The 209-nt window shown below is 45.9% G+C and overlaps 1 protein-coding gene across 2 annotated transcripts in view; it reads left to right on the top strand.

Annotated features, from left to right (window-relative positions):
* The window catches only part of alg9 (ALG9 alpha-1,2-mannosyltransferase), an 8,741-nt gene that overhangs the window by 935 nt on the left and 7,597 nt on the right, over window positions 1–209 (top strand). The gene's annotated exons all lie outside the window — the stretch shown is intronic.

Here is a 209-nt window from a genome sequence, read left to right as displayed (position 1 = left end):
AAACATAATAACACTGCAGCTGACAGCGGATTGGATCCATGCTTCCCCCATGATGGAGTCAAGTTAAACCAGTCCTGAAAATTCCTAAATCACAACAAAGGGTCTGTCGTGTAAATGTGAAAGTCTAACATAGTCAACATTGTATTGTCTTAGCCCAGACTAGGGGACAGGAGACAGCAGGCCCCCTCCTGGTGTTGTAGCAGGAAGCT

The sequence above is a fragment of the Etheostoma spectabile genome, chromosome 13 (assembly GCF_008692095.1).
Source record: "Etheostoma spectabile isolate EspeVRDwgs_2016 chromosome 13, UIUC_Espe_1.0, whole genome shotgun sequence".
NCBI lineage: Eukaryota > Metazoa > Chordata > Actinopteri > Perciformes > Percidae > Etheostoma > Etheostoma spectabile.
Note: the sequence above shows the minus strand (reverse complement) of the source record. Positions and strands in the feature narration are given on the sequence as shown.